This window comes from Loxodonta africana, chromosome 22 (genome assembly GCF_030014295.1).
Source record: "Loxodonta africana isolate mLoxAfr1 chromosome 22, mLoxAfr1.hap2, whole genome shotgun sequence".
Taxonomy (NCBI): domain Eukaryota; kingdom Metazoa; phylum Chordata; class Mammalia; order Proboscidea; family Elephantidae; genus Loxodonta; species Loxodonta africana.
The window spans coordinates 60,396,279-60,418,242 of NC_087363.1; the positions used below are offsets into that span (position 1 = coordinate 60,396,279).

General features: G+C 43.7%; 1 protein-coding gene and 1 long non-coding RNA gene across 3 annotated transcripts in view; both read right to left on the minus strand.

The window, feature by feature from the left end:
* Positions 1-21,963, minus strand: part of LOC135228501 (uncharacterized) — a 128,069-nt gene extending 106,106 nt beyond the window's left edge. Inside the window, exon 1 of the long non-coding RNA XR_010319068.1 lies at positions 1-21,963. This exon is cut by the window's left edge and continues 36,979 nt beyond it. This is a non-coding gene — a long non-coding RNA (uncharacterized LOC135228501).
* Positions 1-21,964, minus strand: part of MITF (melanocyte inducing transcription factor) — a 281,453-nt gene that overhangs the window by 259,247 nt on the left and 242 nt on the right. The window lies entirely within an intron of this gene.

Sequence of the window (21,964 nt, forward strand, 5' to 3'; positions counted from 1 at the left end):
ACAGTAGGCTGAAAAAGTATTCATTAATACCATTTTACTTCACAAGACAAGGAAATTTGCCCCTGGTTCCTGTAAATAATTCACAAACCATGACTCTGAGAAAATAAAGAGTCAGCTCTCTAAGGCCCTCCTATTTAGATGCCCAAGAATTAAATCTACACAGAGACCTTCCAAAACTGCCTTTTCTATCTCTGATAGCTGGCTCTTCCCCTAGGTACCGGTGTCCCAACTCTCAACTCCAGCCTACACAGGTTCATCCTGCCATCCCACTTCAACGCAGGGCCCAGCAGCCCATCACAGTGCTCCACTTCTGACAGATGCTTCTCGGGCCTCGTTCTTTTCTCTGAATACATTAATTCTCACTCCTACCTAAACCACCTAATTCTATGCATCTATTGCTTCAATACTTTCGTTTGTATGTTTCGATCAAACGGAAAGACTACAACTTTCATTTTCCGTGTTTCCGTGTAAAATTTAGGATCCAAGCCCGCTGCCGTCCAGTCGATTCTGACTCATGGCGACCCTACAGGACTGAGTAGAACTGCCCCTTAGGGTTTCCAAGAAGCAGCCAGTGGATTCGAACTGTCAACCTTCTGGTTAGCAGCCGAGCTCTTAACAACTATGCCACCAGGACTCCCTAAAACTTAGGACAAACCAAACCAAACCCATTGCCATTGAGTCGACTCAGACTCATAATGACCCTACAGGACAGAGTAGATCTGCCCTATATGGTTTTCAAGGAGCAGCTGGTGGATTCAAACTGCCGACTTTTTTGGTCAGCAGCCGAAGCTCTTAACCACTATGCCACCAGGGTTTCCAAAACGTAGGATACAAGCCAAAAAAAAAACCCAAACCCACTGCCATCAAGTCAATTCCAATCTATAGTCAGACTCTATATGACAGATCACAGAATAGAAGAGTAGAACTGCTCCATAGGATTTCCAAGGCTGTAAATCTTTACGAGAGCAGACTTCCACATCTCTCTCCCGTGAAGCACACTTTTCAACTGCCAACCTTTCAGTTAGCAGCCGAGCACTTTAACCACTGCACCATGGGATCTGTTTAACCAAGAGTCCAGTTTTGACTACTCATGACAATATCAGAAAAAGGCTGAAAATGCTCTATAAATGCTGCCATGGAATTCTATGTACATATGTATCAATGTACAGATGGATTCAGGTAGAAAACATATAGCATTCTTCTCTGCTCTTTTGCATGGAACACACAGGAGACCTGGTGACAGAGCGGTTAAAGTGATCTAACTGAAAGGCCAGTGGTTCGAAACCCCTAGCAGCTCCGCGGGAGAGAGATGTGGCAGTCTGCTTCCACAGAGATTAACAGCCTTGGAAACCCTATGGGGTTTCTCTGAGTCAGAATCGACTCTACTGCAGTGGGATGCATGTTAACAGGTGATAGTTGGGACGCATGTTAACAGGTGATAGTTGGGACAAGTGTTCTAGAAGACTGCTAGGCTGAAACAGGGTTAGTATAGGTTCAAACTTGCTACATATGTTGCAAGCTTGAGAACTGACCATTTGGTTAGGTCATTTTAAACTATGGAGAATCCAAGGGTTATTTATTTAACAGTGACAAAGCAATAGGGAGACTTAAAACACTACCCGCCTGAAGCAGCACAGGAAAACCACCTGTCACAGATTGAATTGTGTCCCCCAAAATTATCTGTCAACTTGGCTAGGTCACTATTCCCATATCATGTGACTTTCCACCATTTTGTCATCTGATATGATTTCCCTATGTGTTGTAATTCCTATCTCTGTGATGTGATGGGATGGGATTGGCAGCAGTTATGTAGACTCAATCTACAAAACTAATCTACAATTTTAAGCCAATCTCTTTTGAGTTACAAAAGAGAGAAGCTAGCAGAGAGACAGGAGAACCTCATAACACCAAGAAAGCAGCACTGGGAGCAAACTGTGTCCTTTGGTCCCAAGGTTCCTGTGCTAAGAAGCTCCTAGTCCAGGGGAACACTGATGACAAGGACTTTCCTCCAGAGCCAACAGAGAGAGAATGCCTTCCCCTGGAGCTGACAACCTGAATCTGGGCTTCTAGCCTACCAGTCTATGAGAGAATAAACTTCTGTTTGTTGAAGCCATCCACTTGTGGCATTTCTGTGATAGAGCACTAGATAACTAAGACACCACCTCTTCGATTCTTAGCCAGACCCTTAATGCTAATGGCAATGATACCAGCAGTAGTACAAAGTACTCAGTAATTGTAGTAGGAGTAGTGGAGCCCTGGTGGGGCAGTGGTTAAGAGCTCAGCTGCTAACTGAAAGGTCTGCAGTTCAAATCCACCAGCCACTCCTTGGAAACACTGTGGGGCAGTTCTGTTCTGTCCTACAGGATCACTATTGAGTCGGGATCGACTCGATGGCAAGGGGTGGTAGGAATAGCAGTAATCATGACAGCACCAACCAACAGCAGCCCTTACTACTGTGCCCTTACTACATCCAGGTAGTACACTCTCATTGCCTCACTGAAATCTTTATAGCAATCTGAGAAGGCCGCCAACCTTATACATGTCAAATGTCCAGACTGTAACTGATGGAAGCATTCACATATGTGTGCAGTAAAGTGGGAGTTTTTCACCTGAGAAAGGTAATCATTACCCAAGCTAATCCCCCCTGTTGGTTTCTGGGTGACCAGTTTAGCTACAGGCTTTCGGGGAAAAACTTTGTGATAATCAAGAAAAGCAAGCTAAGGCACTGGTATGGAAAAAAAAAAAAAAATCCAAACTTACATTCTAGACACAAAAATAGCTATACATTGCTTCTACAAGAGAAAAAAATCAGAACAGTAAAAGATATGAAGATTTTTGAAGTTCAAGATTACAGGGCATTATGACTGACATTGGATAAAGATAACCATAAAAACAGGCTGTTAGGTTAAACGTGAAAAGGTAAAGCAGGAACGCATTATAAGCAATGCTAAACGTAACAGGAATTATAGATGCCCGTGTTGAGAAAGCAATAGAGCTGAGCAGCTTATACTGCCGTGATGTTTTGAGATCCCAATTAGTGCATCTTATTATTTATTCCTCCACCTAGCTATAGTCTATAATTATGATGAAAGGAAACATGTTGATAAAGGCAAAGATTGTTCAGGCAACAAAATTAACACCTTACATGTAAATAGCACGTGCCATCCTTAAATACCTCCCAGTTAGGCATCCCACAGTTACCACTATTTGACCTGCATCAACTCTCAAAGATTCTGATGTTGGTTACCCAACTCGGAGATTATTTCGGCCCCCCTTATGGGGGCACTGGTGGTTCAGTGGCAGAATTCTCACCTTCCGTGCAGGAGACCTGGGTCCAATTCCCGGTCGATACAGCTCATGTATAGCCACACCACCCATCTGTCAGCGGAGGTTTGCGTGTTACGGTGATGCTGAACAACCTTCAGCAGAGCTTCCACGCTAAGACGGACTGGAAAGAAAGGCCTGGAGCTCTACTTCCAAAAATCAAGCAATGAAAACACTGTGGATAACAACAGTCTGATCGTAGGGATGGTGCAGGACCAGGCAGTGTTTCTTTCTTTTGTGTGTGAGATCGCCATGAGTCAGGACAGACTCAACGGTGGCTAACAACAATCTCTTCTATGGACCCCCTTCTTTTCCTCCTGACTGCCTTTGAGTCATATGCTCTTTATTACGGTGTCTAAAATTAAAAATTCATGTCAAGTCAAAAAACTTGTTGATGCTACGGACTAAAAAGTAATGACAATGAACGGATCACTTGCTGAGCACTGAGGGCTAGGCTATGGCTGAGCACTTTGCCCCTGTCTTTCTCTCACCCTCACAATTACTCTGTAACTCGGACCATATTATTATCCATAGCTCTATTTTACCATTGTTGAAACAGGAGCTACGTGAATAACTTGTTCAAAGATAGACAGTTAGCAAGTAGCCAGGTTGGAATTTAAATTAAAATCTGTCTTACTCTAAAGGTTAAACCCAGAACTTTAGACTTGCTTAAAGAGCTTTTAACCAGCTTTCAATAAGAACAGATCAGGGCTTTTTCTCTGAAGAAGGTCAACATGTCACAAAAGAAAAAAAAAAAAAGAAATAAAAAAGGCTTGGGCCTAAATGGATTAAACACAGAGATAGATTGAATTTCCTGGTAAATAAGAAGTCCAGAAGTTTCCATAGGCTTTATTTGTCTGACACAATGCCTTGTCCTGTCCTTCTCCCTGTCTAGACCTCTCCCTCAGAGATGTGATTGGCTTTGTGACATTCAGAAAAGAGACCAAGGGAGTGAAGACTCCATGATGTCAGGACACCCTTAGGTTTGACAAAACAGATGTCAGCTGGTCAAAGTCGTTCCGCCCCTCTGTTTTGGAAGCTTCCAAACTCTACAAAACTGTCTGGAATTCATTAAGACAGGAAAACAAGGCTGACAGTCGTATTTCAGATTTTACTCAGCAGAGGTTTTGTGAAAAACAATTAGGTCATGTGGGCATACTCGAAACCACCATCCCTGTTTCTCAACCAAATCTTTCAGGCAAATGACTACAGTCTGCTTCAAGTTTCACAGTTTTAGAGTCTAGATTAAGCTGTGATCACCTTTTGAGATTTGGGTCAGAGCTCCTTATAGAAGTAAAGACGGGTTAACCCCAAGTCACTCAGACAGCACATTTAGGCAACCAAGAACCCCACCTGGTTTCACTATCAGATCACTAGATCTGATAACTAGTTTTCCTAAAGGGAACTTTTTTATTTTTTTACCATTGAGTAATTATTATCACCTCCATCCGTCAGTTTGTCGTCATGTGGTGGTCTGCATGTCACTGTGATGCTGGAAATTATGCCACCAGTATTTCAAATACCATCAGGGTCACCCACGATGGACAGGTTTCAGTGGCACTTCCAGACCAATGCAGAGTAGGAAGAAAGGCCTGGAGATCTACTTCCAAATATTAGCCAATGAAAACCTAATGGATCACAACAGAACCATGTCCAACTCACTTGCTTTGGACCCATCATCCAGAGAGAGAAATCACTGGAGGAGGTCATCATGACTGTTCATGGAGGGGGCCAGTAAGGGTGAGGGAGACCCTGGCTGAGATGGACTGGCTGGCACAATAGCGGCAACGACAAACTCAAACATGCAGCCAATTATGAGGATGACTCAGGTCTGGACAGTGTTTCATTCAGTTGCACATGAGTCAGAGACAATTCGATGGCAGCTATCTATCTATCATCTATCTGTCATCTATCTGTCATCTATCTATCATCTATCCATCTATCATCTATGTATCTATCATCTGTCTATCATCTATCATCTATTTATCATCTATCTATCATCTACGTATCTATCATCTATCTATCATCTATCTATCTATCATCTGTCTATCATCATCTATCTATCATCTATCTATCTAATCTATCCATCCATCCACCCATCCATCCATCATCTATCTATCTATCTAAATAATCACTATCATCTTTGACCTGACAAGAGCAGAAGCAGCACACCATTTATTATTAAATTCATCTTGATCCAGGTAAGTTTTTCATTCTAAAACATCAATACGAGAATACTTCAATAAGGAAACATAGAATTTGTGGTTACCATATGATCCAGCCACCCCATTCTTAGGTTGATACCTAAAAGAACTAAAAGCAGGACCACAAACAGAGACTTGTACGCCAATGTTCACTGCGGCACTATTCACAATAGCCAAAAGGCAGAAACAACCCAAACGTCCATCGACAGATGACTGGATAAACAAAATGTGGTACATGCATACAAGGGAATATTACTCAGCCATGAAGAGAAATGAAGCCCTTGATACATGCTACAATAGGAATGCACTTTGATAACACTGTGCTAAGTAAAATAATCAGTCACAAAAGGACAAATAGTCTACAACCCGACTTATAGGAAATATCAAGAACAGAAATGTATCAAGACCAAAGTTTATTCCTGGTTACTGGGGATGGGAGGGAGAGGAAAAGAGAGAGTCATGGCTGAGGGGGCACCGAGTTTCTTTTAAGGTTGGTGAAAACAGGTAACAGTGATGGCGGCACAACATGATGAACATAATTAATGCCACCAAATTGTACATGTAAAAAAGGTTGAAATGGCAAGTGTTTTGTTATATATATGTATATATATAAACAATACATATATAGAGAAATGGATAGATGAATAGATGATGAATAGACATAGATATACACTGACCACAATTAAAAAAAAAAATTTTTTTTAAAGCAATTGCATTTACAACAAATTCCTAAGCGAGCTGAAGCTGTGGGTCTGGGAGCCACACACTGAAAACCACCGCACTAAGGTTTTGTGTGGTGGTGGTTACCGTTGTAGTTGGGAAGGGGGACGGTGACTTTGCTCAATGAACTTGGAACAGGAAGCATTCCATACAGGTGGATACAGGCAATGTATAGGCTCAGACAGTTTACTTTCAAGTGGCAGAAAATCCAAATTAACCATGTTTAATGAAAAAAATTTTTTTTAATTTTTATAGATCTAACTAGGCCTTATCAAGGATAGGCATAGCTTGATCCAAAGGCAAAAACATTACTGCTAGGACCAAGGCAAAGACGGCTAACTCCCCAAAGATGACCAGCTATTCACCAAAAAACATGTCCTCTTTTATAGCACAGGTGTATTCTCTGCCCATCTGGGGTCTATATTTCCCAAACTCTACCTTGGCATCCAGATACCGACATGAGACTGGCCTTTGACCACAGAATGCAAGCACAAGTAATGTGTGTCGCTTTTAGATCTTAGGTATGCCTGTTCCTCTGTTTCTTTCCCTTTACACCATCAAAAGTAAGTGGGCTCCAGAATCCTAGGCAATGGCAGAGCCAGAAGTTGGAAGGAGCCTGGGCTCTTGATTTGCCACATGGAGGAAAGTAGCCTGCCGACCAGGAACTATTACACATATGACTATGCCATGCCACTTTGTTACAGCAGCTAACATCGCCCCAATATAACGACTCAGTTTTTGTCTGTCTTCTGAGATATGTTTTTCTGCTCAAGCACATCTTCCCCAGTTCAGGCCAATGGAAGTAAAGGGAGAATCTCTTCCCAGCAGCATCTACGCAAATCCTGGAATTCGCCCTAGCTGGCCAACATGTGCCTCCCCAAAACCAATCCCTCTGATAAAAAAAAAAAAAAGAGGTGTGGCTATCCCTGTATCAAATTCTCCACTCCTGGAGCCATGAACTGGAACCACATGGACAGAGCATGTGGAAAAGTTTATTACAAGAAATGTGGAGGATATGGCTGCCAGTGTGAGATGATTAGAAATATTTCAGGTATATGAACCATGAATGAAAAAAAGGGGTGCACTAGGGAAAGATTCCTTAACACCAGCATCACTGACTCCAGAACAAACCCCAATTCACCAGCCTTGCTTATCAGCTCCCTGCCGTTCATTAAATCATACATTTCAGTGACTGTAATACTATGGCCAAGCAAGTACCACCAAGCCCTCTTGTTCATTTCAGAATCAACAAAGATTTAAAGCTTCCATATGTAATCAGTACCATCAGAATTACGTCCCAAGATCCCATCATGTAGCATCTACGCATCCAGCATTTACCTAGATAAAATAGTATTTGTGTTTATCTATCCAAAGAAAGGTAAAGAAAATGGCCATGCTAAGCTGCTCCAAGGTGTGGTTACAAAGAGTCTACACACCAAGTATCCAACATACCACAAGCCAGTAACCAACCTCTTACACGTTACTCTCTAAGCAAACCTCTTTGCAGCAAAGTTTTCCTTGGAATGTTACCAGGAAACATGCCAGCTGCTCATATTTCTAGAGACTGTTTCACAGAAGTTTTGGGTTTATAGGCTCTTCTTTAAATGTAAATAAATAGAATTTTCAAGAATGCATAGCTGGTGTCACCGTCTTGCTTTGAAAGTAAGCAACCCTACCTGGCCAATGCTATTTCAATGTTTGCTCACAGATATTCTCTGACAAAAGCATTATAAATTAGCTGCAAAGTGTTCTACTGGCGGAGGTGCCAACGTTCTAAATTTAGATGGCGCAGTTATGTGGGCTCAGTAATACAAAAGAGCAAAGCTAACATTGAAAGAATATTTTTTCCAACTTCTGCTGAAAAATAAAAATATGCCCAGCCCTACTGATGGTGACAGTATTGTTACAACATGTCTGTTCATGGACTCAATTTTAGAGCACTATTTCCACCAGGCTGGGACAGACCACCTCCAAGAACAATGTAGCTACCTCTCATTGAGTTCCTCTGGTAGAATTTACTGGGACCCTGCTAGTTCCCAACTGTCAAGAACTGAATTATGACCCCCCAAAAATGTGTGTCAACTTCACTAGGCCATGATTCCCAGTATTGTGTGGTTGTCCTCCACTTAGTGATTGATGTAATTTTCCTACGTGTTGTAAACCCTAATCTCTGCCTGTGGTTAATGAGGCAAGATTGGGTTATGTTAAAGAGGATTACGGTGGGATGTAACACTCTTACTCGGTTACATCCCTGATCCAATGTAAAAGGAGTATCCCTGGGGTGTGGCCTGTATCACCTCTTATCATACAAGAGATAAAAGGAAAGACAAGTGAGATAGTGGGGGCCCTCATACCACCAAGAAAGCAGAGCCGGAGCAGCACGCAGCTTCCTTTGGACCCAGGGCCCCTGCATGTAGAAGCTCCCAGGCCAGGGGAAGATTGATGACAATGACCTTCCTTCAGAGCCAACAGAGAGAGAAATCCTTCCCCTGGAGCTGAGGCCCTGAATTCAGACCTCTAGCCTACTTGACTTTGAGAGAATAAACTTCTGTTTGTTCAAGCCATCTCCCTACTGTTACAGCAGCACTAGTTAACTAAGACACCAACTTGAACAGGAAAATCATCTACAAGATTTCCATGTGCATTTCCTTGCACTGAGTTTGAAATCTCCACTTATAAACATAAAATGGATATTTTCAAAAACTTGTTTCTTAGGACAGTTAGTATTTAGGAACATTTTGCAGGAAAGGTACCTAAGTAATAGCATTGCTATCTGTCATTTCATATTTTCCTATATAAGCATCAGGCTAAATGAACCCTCTTGCCTCAAATCTTCTCCCCTCTGAAGCAAATTAAGCTTCACAGAAGGAAACACTGTTCTACAAACACAAGCTATCCATCCTCCCAACAGTGGGGACAACCACTTTTCCAACACTGCCCAGGATCACAGGGAAAACTGGCCATTTGTGAATGATTCAGCAAATTATCCTACTTTGGGGTAGGGACGAAGGTGGGAGGGGGAAGGCCACAGATGCCTTCCTGAAATTGCTCAATAACCCACATTTTCTTACATGAGAGGATTCAACAAGTGTCCTCCACAGACCTATAACTCACTGCATTTGGGTTTTTACATGTTTCCTCTCACACAACCCAGGATTCTTCCTTTTGAAGGTGACCATTCCATAGCTACTGGAATCAAAGAGGGCCACTACTGAAATTTAAATACTTTGAAGACTTTTTTTTAAAGAGTGGTTGAATTAAAAACAAGCCATTGTCTGTGGGTGTCAAAGTTGGTGAAAGGCTGGGGTGGTGTGTGGGAGGAGACACTTCTTCTTTTTCATTTCTGCATCAATACTGACATTTTCACATCAGCATAGACAGGAAGCGTGATGGAGTGACTGAAACTCAGGACTGGGGGTCAGGAATTCTATACCGGGTATGTTTGTGGTGTTGGTGTGTGGTGGTGAGTGTATATTTTCTTAAATCAATTTTAGGATTTACTTTTTAATTCTAGATTACTTAAATCTCTCGTTTACAACAAAGAGTCATTCAAAAATCCAGCCAAACACTATTCCCAGGCAAACATCAAGGAAGCAAGGTCAGACATGAAGAATGTCAACACAGCAACAGTGGGAAAAGCAGACGGACAACACTGAGAAAGATGATCCTAGAGGAAAAAAAAGATAACAAAAATAACAAGACCCATCTCCATTTTTAATTGAGGCTAAGGTTTATGAAGACAAGCATAAATCTGTGACCCGCTCAACATCAGGGACACATTTAAGACCAAGTTATAAAAACAACGAAGATCAACATCTGTATTTCTTCCCCCATTCATATATTGAATGCACTGTGGTTCAGTGGTAGAATTCTCACCTTCTGTGCAAGGGGCTCAGGTTTGATTCCCAGCCACCTTACCTGATGTGCAGGCATGACCTGTCTGTCAGTGGAGACTTACATGTTGCTGTGATGATGCTAAGCAGGTTTCAGCAGAGCTTCCAGACTAAGACAGACTAGGAAGAAAGACCTAACAATCTACTTCCAAAAATCAGCCAATGAAAACCCTGTGGATTACAATGGTCCAATCCCATCGTGCATGGAGTTGCCATGAGCTGGGGTCTAACGCAATAGTAGCTAACACCAACATTCATAAATTATCTTAAACCAGTCCTCTGTCTCTTCTTTAGCATCTACTAAGCATAAAACCTAATGTTAGCTGCTTTACATACATTTACCTTTTACATTTACAGCAGGTTTATACAGTAGCTATTGCCCTATTTTACAGAAGAGGAGTATGACAGTAAAGGTTATGTGTCAACTTGGCTGGGCCATGATTCTCAGTGGTTTGGCAGTTATGATGTAGTTTGGCAGTTATGTAATGATGTAATCACCCCCATGATGAGATCTGATACAATGTAATCTCCTCCATGATGAGATCTGCTAAGAGCTGCCAAACAGTTGCAAAGGCATTTCCTCAGGGGTGTGGCCTGCATCCAATACATACGGACTTTCTGGCAAAGCTTGTTGGCTTCTGCTGTGCTCTGGATCCTGCATTCGGCTCATCATCATCTGAACTCCAGTTCTTGGGGCTTGAGCCAGCAGCCTACCATCTTACCTGCTGATCTTGGACTCGTCAGCCTCCACAGCCCGTGAGCCAGCAGCCTACCATCTTACCTGCTGATCTTGGACTCGTCAGCCTCCACAGCCCGTGAGCCAGCAGCCTACCATCTTACCTGCTGATCTTGGACTCGTCAGCCTCCACAGCCCGTGAGCCAGCAGCCTGCCATCTGCCCTGCCAATTATGGGTTTGTCAGCCACTGCAGCTAAGTGAGTCAGGAGAAGCCTCCGGCCTGACACCTGACCCATGGACTTGGGACTTTTCAGCCTCCACAACTGCGAGAGCCATTTCCTTGACATAAATTTCTCTCTCTTTCTCTCTCTCTCTGTCTCTCTCTATATAATATATACACACACATACATACGTATACGTGTGTGTATCTGTGGAGTTGCTATGAATCAGAATCAACTCAACAGCAATGGGTTTGGTTTTGGGTATGTGTGTATATATATATGTACACACCTCAATGGTTTTGCTTCTCTAGAGAACCTAGCCTAAGGCAAGGGGACTGAGGTTCAGAGAGGCGGCTAACTGGTTCAAAGTCATACAGCTGGTGAGTGGTGGCACCAAGCTTTCTACCTTTCATGCTGGACATTCAGGTCTTGCCTTAAAATCACTTCCTCCATGAGATCTTTCCTGATCTCTGAATCAGACACAACCCTCTCCCTTCTCAGTCATGCTCTACTAATAAGCACACTATTTAATTTTCATAGCCCATTGCCATTGAGTCGATTCTGACTTATAGCGACCCTATATGACAGAGTAGAACTGCCCCATAGGGTTTCTAAGGCTGTAGTCTTTACAGAAGTCGACTGCCACATATTTTTCCCAAGCAGCAGCAGGTAGGTCCAAACCGATGACCTTTTCACACTTAACCACTGCACTACTAGGACCGCTTAGTTTTCACAGCACCTATTGAAAATCATCTTGTTCATTTATTTGGTTTTTTATTAATCATTTCCACACTTCTGAAACATAAGCACTTATATTTTAACGTTGCCTGTCTTGTTCTACATTTGATTCCCCACGGTCAGCACAGAGCCTGACACTCTGGAGTTGCTTAATTTTAATCTGTTGGAAGAAGGGAGGAAAAGGGGAAGGAATGGAGGAAAGGAAGGAAAAGAAAAAAAAGCAAATAAATCCAAGTCCTTCTGACCCCAAAGTTATGCTGCCTCTGCCTAAAGTGATTGAGGGAAGTTTCTGAAGTGCCTTGGAGAAGATGATGTCAGCTGCCATCAGGTCGACTCCATCCTACGGCAACCCCATGTGTGTCTGAGTAGAACTGTGCTCCACAGGGTTCTCAATGGCTAATTTTTTGGAAGTAGATCACCAAGTCTTTCTTCTGAGGTGCTTCTGGGTGGACTCAAGCCTCCAACCTTTCGGTCAGTAGCCAAATATATGAACAATTTGCATCACACAGGGACTCCAGAGAGGACGATAGGGGCCCTCATGGTTTTGAGGTACCATTTACTTCCCTGTATGTCTTTATTTCACCATTACCCCACTCCCCCATAGCACAGCCTCCCTTTCGGCCTACCCTGATTCGGCTCCTGACTCAGATGCAAAACAGCCAATGAGATACTATCTCTAGCCCGTAAGCACAGTGTCCAGTGTTTCAGAAGCCCTGGAAATGTCGGCCATTGAAGATAAGAGATTATCACTCTGAATCTCAAGACAGATGTCTCATTTGAACACACAAAAAGTCAAACGTACTTCTTTATTCTTCACTGCAAGCAAAAAAGGCCCCAGAAGGGAAAGAAGTCAAGAAATAAGAAAACCAGGTTTCAGAACCAACCTAGAAAGAATTAGACGGTGCCCAGCTACCACTCATGACCATTCTGATCAGGGCCACAATAGATAGATCCTGACAGACAGAAGAAAAATGCAGAACAGAACACAAATTCTTAAAAAGTCCAGATTAACTGGACCAGTTGGGACTGGACAACTTCCCGAAACTATCTCCCTGAGATACTCCAAAAACTTTGAACCAAAACAACCCCGAGGGCAACATTTACCTATGAGACCAACTGGTAAACAATTACTCTAAAGCAAAGATAAAAGGTTGAGGAGACAGGGAAACCAGATTACTGAAAGGGAAACATCCAGAAGGGAATTGATGAGAATGTTAAAACACTGTGAAAAATGTAACCAATGTTTCTGAACAATGTGTACCAAAAAAAAACCACCACCAACGAATCGATTCCAACTCACAGCTACCCTATAGGACAGAGTAGAACTGCCCCATAGGGTCTCCAGGGAGCAGCTGGTGGATTCGAACTGCCAACCTTTTGGTTAGCAGCCGAGCTCTTAACAGCTGCATCACCAGGGCTCCATATGTAGTAATTGTTAAATAGGAACCTAATTGGCTGTGTAAACTTTCACCAGAAACACAATACAATATTATTTAGAAATAAAAATTAAAAAAACAACCTAGAGAAATGGGCTTAACAAAGAAGAGCCAAATCTAGTCCTCCTCCTGAAATCCTCAGGAATAGAACGGGGAGGGAGCGCATGGAAATTTCAACGAAGACCCTGGACCTGCTGACAGGTCTCCCTGCCCTCATCATCTTAATGAAGATGCAGCCTTGATGTCCTGGTATAATTTCTTGTCCACGGAGTACAGGATGTTCACTAGACTCACAAAAATCTCTTTATAAACTGAAAACTTGTCTTTACAATATCAAAAGCCTGTGGTGACTGCATTTAGTATCTTTGACCTGTCTTCTTGATTATTTTCTCCAAATAGCGCATATCTGGAGCTTAGTCAAGCATGTTTTTATAATTTACTTTGATTAGACTAACCACGCAGCAAAGTACAGCAAATTCTCTGCTTAAAACATACACACAATCACACACACAAAACAAATGCAACTCTTGCTTGCTATCCTTGAAAATGAACAGTAAAATAAAATACATATTAGCCAAAGATTTTTTTTATTATTATTATTTATCCTAATACTGCCAGTTCTAAAACAAAGCAGTTGGAGGGAGAAATTTAGTAACTTTGATTTGTCCCAAGATACATTTTTTTACACTGAGGTCCTATTCCTGACAGTAAGCACATGTGACCTGTTCTAAAAAAAGGATATTTTCCACTTCTTGCACAACTGGAGCAGATATAAACATCAGCCGGTGCAAACTGCACATCAGAACTCAAAGGAAATTAAAACACACACATATGCTTAAGTAAATTCCACAAATAGCAATAACCAGGAAAAGGAAATCTCCAGTAATACACAAAACCAAGGCTTAGAATCCCACTTTAATCAAGTTTTCAATCTAATTATACCTCCAAACTAATTTACATAATAAATTCTGAACATCTGCAAGTTTTAAAGCACCTCAATTTTGTCTCTTTTGCTTCAGGTATTTTGCTTCTGATACCATACGTTTTAGTTACTGCTAAGAAGAGGGAGAAAAAAAAACTTGCTATTGTGCCAAAATTCTACAAGAATCAATACTCCTTAGTAACATGTGCTAGGCATCATGCTAAGCACCTTTGATATACTTTATTTCAGTTTTAAAACTCCTACCAACCATACTAACCACCACCCATCTGTCAGTCTGTCATACTGTGATGGCCTGCATGTTGCTAGGATGCTGGACTATTTGCCACTGGTATTTCAAAATACCCACAGGGTCACCTGTGGTGGACAAGTTTCAGCAGAGCTTCCAGACTAAGACAGACTAGAAGGATAAGCCTGGAAATCTACTTCCAAAAATTAGCCAACAAAAACATTACAGATCACAACAGAACGTTGTCTGCCTTGCTTGCTTTGGACACATCATCAGGAGGAGGACATCATGTTTGGTGAAGTGAGGGCTGGTGAGGGAGACCCTTGGTAGATGGCTTGGCACAACTGTCACAACAGACTTGAACATACTGGTGGTTGTGAGAATGACAAAGGACCAGGCAACGTTTTGTTCTGTTGTAGGTAAGGTCACCATGAGTCACAGCTGACTGGACGGCAGCTAAATGCAACAATCAATCCTAAGAAAAGGGTTCTCTATTGCTCCCATTTCAGAGGTGAAGAAACTGAGACTCCAAGAGGCTAAGTGTCTTAAACACTAACATAGTGGTTAAGTGGCCAAGCCATGGGAAGCCCCAAGCATATCTGGCACACAGCATTTTAGCACAGCTTCCTTTAAACCTGTCCACAGGCGCCCTGTCTCTACCACCACAAGGTGACTGTAGAGCACAAGGAAGATCTGGGAGTCTGGTAAGAAGTTTAAAAAGACAAATAAAAACCTTAAAAGTCTACCTTAAGATTACATCCTCCAAGGCATCTAATATTTTACTTAATGTGGAAAAACATACTCGGTAACTACTTAACCTTCAAGGCCAAAGGCAAATACCCCTATTTGTCTACAAGGCTGTCGCTCCAATTCCCTTTCCTCTATTAAATTCCTACCGCTGATGCCCATCTCCCCACAGTGATCCCACTGGCTTGTATGGCCAGCTGGATCCATGTGCTCTCTTTCCCTCACAGAGTTCAGGGGGAGGTACACACCTTTGAATTCCCCACACTCATGCACAGCAGTACACAGACGAGTGGACAACAGCATGGGACTAGAGCCGGATTGCCATGGTGTAAAACCAGGCCCCATCTACTTGCTACGCCTCAGTTTCCTTATCTGTAAAACGAGAATATAAAAACGTATACCCCCCAGGCTGAAGTGAGAATTAACCAAGTCAAGATAAGTCAAATACTTAGAACAGTGTCTGGCACACAGTAAGCACTATATTAGCATTGCCTGTTTTTAAAATTATAATTAATATCATTATTGGTTTTTATTATTACTTATGCAAATGTTATAAAGATTACATTAACACATAAAAACACTTAGAACAGGGACTGGAATATAATATGCGCTCAGTTAATATTAGCTACCATTATTGGCATCAATTTGCACCTAAAACCACTGCTGTCGCATCGATTGTGACTCATAGTGACTCTATAGGACAGAGTAGAACTGGCCCATAGGTTTCCAAGGAGCTGCCGATAGATTCAAACTGCCAGCCTTTTGGTTAGCAGCCAAACACTTAACCACTGCACCACAGTGAATGTCAATTTTTATGTATGTGTTGACAGCAAAACTGCCATTTTTTTTAACAAGCATGAAGAAATGTTATGGGTTCAATCACAAATATAAAATGCAAAGATGTATCTGAACAGTCGCTTGAAAGGAAAGCAAAAAAGTGTTTACTGAAATTGGGGGAATCTTATTGCACAATATTTGCCTTAGAAAAGAAAGCCAGAGTCAACCAAACAAAAACACTTTTCCTGAATGTCAGAGTTCATTGCTAAGTAATAAAAGAAATAACAAGAAGAACAACATCCGCTAGTGTTTACTGAGAGCTATATGTCAAGTACCATGTTAGAACTTCTCCATGATCAAAGCCACAGTTAATATCCCTAAGACCACGGGGAGGCACGCCCCATTCACCAGGTGAAGAAACCGAAGTTAGAGGTCACTCAGCCTTCCCAAGGTCACCCAGCTAGTTAGGGGCAGACGGTGACTCCAGAATCATGCTCTTAATCCCTCTGCTAATGGGTCCCTCCGAAATGGACACACCAGAAATATCCAAAAAGCTTTCTGAAACCAAAAAAATGATTGACTGTTTCGTTTTGCCAAGAATAGATTATTATTTCATAAAAGAGAGGGCATTTTTAATATAAACAAAGGAGGGAAAAATCTCAGCATAAATCCAAGAAATGACAGCTGGCTTTATAACCGTGTGTGTGTGTGTGTGTGTGTGTGTGTGTGTGTGTCATGATCGTCTTTATCTTTCTCATTTTACTACAAACCTGGGAAAACTTCACCACACATCTCTCTGAGTCAGCACTGGGGAACCACTGCTCGATCCTGTCTTGCCGTTATAAACCTAATATTCACTTTTACTCCCATTTCTAATTTGCAAAGAGTTAAATAACAGCTGCCTAAAACAATACAAAAACATTGTGAAGGGAAGAAATTAGAATTAAATTAAACCAGTCCTCCAGTCCGTCCAGTAAAAAGGCATTAGCGACTACAAAGCCACAAAATACACCACCAAGTAAACCGAAGAACTGTGAGGCGTAAATATGTTACTGTGCTTTAAAATGTTCTTTTAAGGCCAAAAAGACATACAGAGAGTTGCTTAGCTGCAAGCAGCTCTTTCAACAATTCCAAATTTGTTTCCCTGACTGTGCCAACCCATGGAACTCTAGGCACGCTTGTGATCTTCAGCACTTTTCCTCTGGCACCACCATTCAGAACTTACTCCCGGGAGAGCACACAAAGGTTTCAAAACCCTTCTTGGGGAAACCAAAGTATAAACAATTCTTCATTTAGAACCTTCTCTCCTAAGGAGCCCTTAAGAGCCCTGGTGGTGCAGTGGTTAAAGTGATCAACTGCTAACCGAAAGGTCGGCGGCCTGAAACCACCAGCGGTTCCATAGGACAAAGATGTGGTAGTCTGCTTCCACAGACATTTACAGCCTTCGAGACCCTGTGGGGTCACTACTCATCAGAACTGACTTGAAGGCAATGGGTTTGGTTTTTTTTTTGGTTTTAAGGAGCCCTAGGGGCACAAACGATTAAGTGCTTGGTTGCTAACCCAAAGGCTGGCATCTCAAACCCACCCAGCGACCATGTGGGAGAAGGACCTGGCGATCTGCTTCTGTAAAGACTATAGCCAAGAAAACCCTATGTGGCATTTCTACTCTCTCTCATGTGGTCACTGTAAGTCGAAAATGACAGCACCCAACAACTCCTAGAGTGTCATCTTCACGTGACACAACCTTATCAGTCAATATGACCAAAACGAGGTTCATATAAATCAAAACCCAGCAACTTTACATTCCTAAAAGCACGGAGGTCTAGGTTAGGAATGAAACGTGTGCTCCCTCATAAAACAGTTCATATCTGGGCTTAACCAAAATAAAACCAAACCCGTTGCCATCAAGTCAATTCCGACTTGTAGCAACCCTATAGGACAAAGTAGAACTGCCTCACAGGGTTTCCAAAGAGTGGCTAGTGGACTTGAACTGCCAACCTTTGGGTTGGCAACCCTGTTCTTAACCACTGCTCCACCAGGGCTCCAACCAAAATAAAGAGCATAAAAATTCCTCTTTGGAGAGACCTTGTGGATACCTATTTTGAAAGGAACACAATGTTTAGTACAAATACAAAAACCAAACACCTTATTCTGAGTTGGGTACTGACAGAGAGAGCAACAACATACCCAACATACTCAAACAACAAACATTTACAGAGCCCCTTCTCTGTGTCAGGCATAGTTCTGAAACAGGGACAGTTTTGTACCCAGGGGACATTTTGCAATGTCTGGAGACATTTTTTGGTTTTGTTACAGTAGGGGGTAGAGCGGGGGTGCTAATGGCCTCTTACAGGTATAGGCCAAGGATACTGGTAAATAATCTGCAAAGCAGAAAACACACCCACGCACACACACACAAAGAATTACCCAGTCCAGAAATGTCAATAGTGCCAAGGTTGAGAGAACACGTTGTAGGCTCTGGGTTTATATCAGTGAATAAGTAACGCACAGGAATCCCTGCTCTCTGGAGCTCGCACCTAGTGGAGAGGGACATCATAATAAACATACTGGAATACTACACAGTAGGTTAGAATATAAGTACTATAGGAAAAACAGAGCAGGGCAACCAAGACTGAGAGTGTGGATAGAGAGCAACTGTAAACAGCGCCGTCTGGGTCGGGCTGATGGGGATGACATTTAAAAAAAGACTTGAAGTTGGAGAGGGACTGAGCACTGTGGCTCTCTGTGGAAAGGACTTCAGGCAGAGCAAACAGCAAGTGCAACATACAAAGGCCCTGAGGGAGGGTTCTGGAGTGTTCTAGGAACAGCCAGGAGGCCGGCCTGGCCAGAGCAGGAGAGATGACATCAGAGCCGACCAGGAGCTAACCATATAGACTGCCTTGTGCCATTTTAAGGACCTTGGGTTTTACTCTGAGAAACAGGAGCCATCTGAGGGTTATTGAATACAGGGTTTCTCAGTCTCAGTGATGTTGACAATTTAGTGCCTGACAATCCTTTGTTGTGGGGTGCCTTTCTGTGCACTGTGGGATGTTTAGCAGCATCCCTGCCCTCTACCCACAAGAGATCAGGAGCTACCCGATTCTATGTGACAACCAACGTCTCCAGACATTGCTAGATGTCACCCCTGGTTGAGAGCCAGTTTTAATAAGAACACTGGGCCTGTGGTGAGGAAAATCCACTGAAGGCAGGTGAGGTAGAAGGCAGGACACCAGGTAAGAGACCACTGCGATAATCCAGGAGGGAGCTCACGATGGCTTGGACCAGCGTATCAGTAGAGGAGCTGATGGGAAGTGGGCAGACTCTGGACATATTTTCAACTCCAATGGGACAAACCAGAGGATACAATGGAAAGACAGGGTGGCCATAGCAGTCTTAATCTTTCAATTTCAACCTTTTCCTACCAAGACCTACCAAAAAGTGAGGTGCCCTGGCGAAGACCTAAGGCAAAAAGCAACGAGAAGGCCCTGAACAACGTGCAGCCCTTGTAAAGTTGCACAACAGATGTCAATGACAATACACTGGAAAACAGTATAGGGAAATTTTGCCAACCCCATATATTTAGTCACAGATTTTATTTAACTGGTTTATTTCAAACAGTGTGTGTCTGCTCCACATACAAGTTCTGCAACAACTTTTTTAATTTCTCCTTCCTCTCTGTATCAGTTCTGTCCTGCACATGTTTCTGGCCTCAACGTGTGAAGCCATTTCTTCCCACGTACCTACACTCCTCCTTACACACACTCGTTAGCTACGGAGTATGCTCACCAGTACAAGTCATTTTTTGCTGACTCTGAAAAAGAACAGGTCCAAATCCTTCAACCTGAGTTTCGTGGCATCCATTTGTGTTTTTCCAGATGGCGTTTTCCTCACACTCTCGAATCGATTTTATATATCAGCTATCATCAAAAATGTTCCAAACAGTCCAATTAATTCATTTTTTTTTTCCCCAGGACTCAACTCAACACACACTCGCTCCCTCGTTCTGGCCATGTAAGCATTTGCTCATAGAAGCAAAATCAGGGACTGCTCAGTAAAACACTGGTCCCTTCAGCCAAATGCAGATAAAGCCCCGATAAGCATAACCAACAATACCCTTTATACAGTTTTACTCAAAACCACCAGCTCCCAACACACACAATCTATGCTCACACACAAAACAGTCATTATGAAGTGAAACCACCAGCTAAAGAATGGTTTTAGGCTTCTCACTGCAGAGGGTGCTTCCTTTCAATCTCTGGTGCGCCTCTGCAAAGAAGCTGCTCAGCAATGCACTCAGTGGGTGCCCTGGTCCCATTTTCTTCCCCAGCTGGGTTTCAGAGTCCTGCCACAGCCCAAAAAGAAACAAATCTTGCCCTAGCTTGCCGTTAGAGCAAGTAGTAGCCCCACACTCTCCAAATGAAGATTACACACCTCACTCCTGATCTCATCTTTCTCTTCATTCACCCTGATTTCTGGGCCCTCTCCCCTACCAGGCCCCACCCACAGTGAGGGGGGGCAAGAAGGTTGGAAATGGGTGCAGGAGCACAGCTGAAAGCTTCCAGTCACAGCCTTACCTTATTGCACAACACAGGGGGGGTGGAAGTAAACCCTTCTCTGCCATCACAGCCTCAATTGATCATCCTCCCTCTTGGTAAACATTGGAAATGAGAAGTCCAAGGGGTTCAGTATGGCCACAAAAAAAAAAAAAAAAGAACCAAACCCAGTGCTTTTGAGTCGATTCCAACTCATAGCAACCCTATATAGGACAGAGTAGAACTGCCCCACAGAATTTCCAAGGAGTGCCTGGCGGATTCGAACTGCAGACCCTTTGGTTAGCAGCCATAGCACTTAACCACTACCCCACCAGGGTTTCCAGAATGGCCATGGGGCAAAGAAAAAGGATGATACCCAACCCATTCCCCCATACCAGTAGAAAGAAGGTAGCAAAGGCGGGCAGTGCAAAGGGAACGGGCACAAGAGGTAGTGAGACCTCAGGCCAGCAGGTATCTCCACTCCTCTCCTGGAAAGTTTCTGAAGTGCACAGAGACTTGAACGCCTGCCGCTGCCGGGGAGGGACACTCCCAATAAACCCCTCCAGGGAAGACGTGGATTTGAACAGGACTCTACTTCTAGTAAAGCAAATCTCACTTGCTTTGTAAAGTAAGTCTCACTTACTTTGGACATGTTATCGAGAGGGACCAGTCCCTGGAGAAGGACATTATGCTTGGTAAAGTAGACGGTCAGCAAAAAAGAGGAAGACCCTCGACGAGATAGATTACACAGGGGCTGCAACAAGAGCTCAAACACAACAAGGATCGTGAGGATGGCGCAGGACTGGGCAGTGTTTCCTTCTATTGTACATAGGGTCGCTATGAGTCGGAGCCGACCGGACCGACCCTAACAAAGACAATTTCCAGAGAGCTTAACCTGGAGGAGGGGACGTGCCACCCGCTGCCCCGGGGGCCCGCGCTCAGGCTCCCGTGGTCAAGCAGGTGAAAGGCGGGCCCAGGCAGAGCTCACCTGGAGAAGGTCAGGGGCGGGTTTTCCCAGAGGGGCCGGGCTCCTAAAAAGGCGACTAGAGAAGAGCTAATAGCTCCCCCCGACCGTCGCGTCTCAATCCCCCAAGCTCTCCCTCTCAGAGCCCTCGGCCCGCTGGAATCTTCAGAAAAGGGGTTCACCAGAAACTCTTTTTCTCCCCTCTTCCCACAGCGACAGCGTCCCAGCCTGCCCTCCTCCTCCCCCACCTCCGCGCCGGATCGCTCCCCAGCCCCCACCCTGTCTCCGCAGCTGGCATCCCCAGACGAGGGTCCCCGCGCCTGGGCGCGACATCCCCGGCGGACCGCGGCGCTCCCAAGTGCGCTCGGGCGGAGCCCCCTAGATGCGTACGGGCCGAGCCGGCGCGCTCCTCAGCTGTGGGGGGCAGTTCGCCCTCTGCCCCGGGGCAAGGGCACGGGGTCCTTGTCCCAGAGCCCGAGCGACCGGATCTCCACGCCCCTGGATGGAAGGCGCGGGGCCCCCCAGCTGTCCGTCGCGCCTCCCTCCAGCTGTCACCACTCAC